The following is a 456-nucleotide window of genomic DNA, read 5'->3' as shown; positions in this document are numbered from 1 at the left end:
GTCCTTATGTTTCTGACTGACTGATGTGTTTAATTTGTTTTATTTCCTCAAGTTTGAGATTGCAATTTATAAATGCCACTTGATCTTTAAATGCATATACATGAACAAAACTTTTCTGCAAGTCAGTTGATTTGTTAAAACACAAAGTACATTTTAAGCCTTTTTGTCTCTCTGGGTCTCCACCTTTTTGCTGATTTGTGGTTTCTGTCACAGCAGTAGAAAGAGCATCATAACTGTGACTCACTGACTTTACACCTCTTCTCCACTCTTGTCTTTTATTAGCATTTCAATTCGTCACCAGGACAAATCCCCACACACACAGAGCATCACCGACTAGTGATTTTTGGGGCTAAATCTTGTGGGAAAACAGAGATTTCTCTCTCAGCCATCCTCCATTGTTGAGTTTGAACAAACGAAGTGACCACAGCAGCTCGAGTCACACAATGACAGACAGCT

Source organism: Centropristis striata, chromosome 2 (assembly GCF_030273125.1).
Source record: "Centropristis striata isolate RG_2023a ecotype Rhode Island chromosome 2, C.striata_1.0, whole genome shotgun sequence".
NCBI classification, from domain to species: domain Eukaryota; kingdom Metazoa; phylum Chordata; class Actinopteri; order Perciformes; family Serranidae; genus Centropristis; species Centropristis striata.
Note: the sequence above shows the minus strand (reverse complement) of the source record.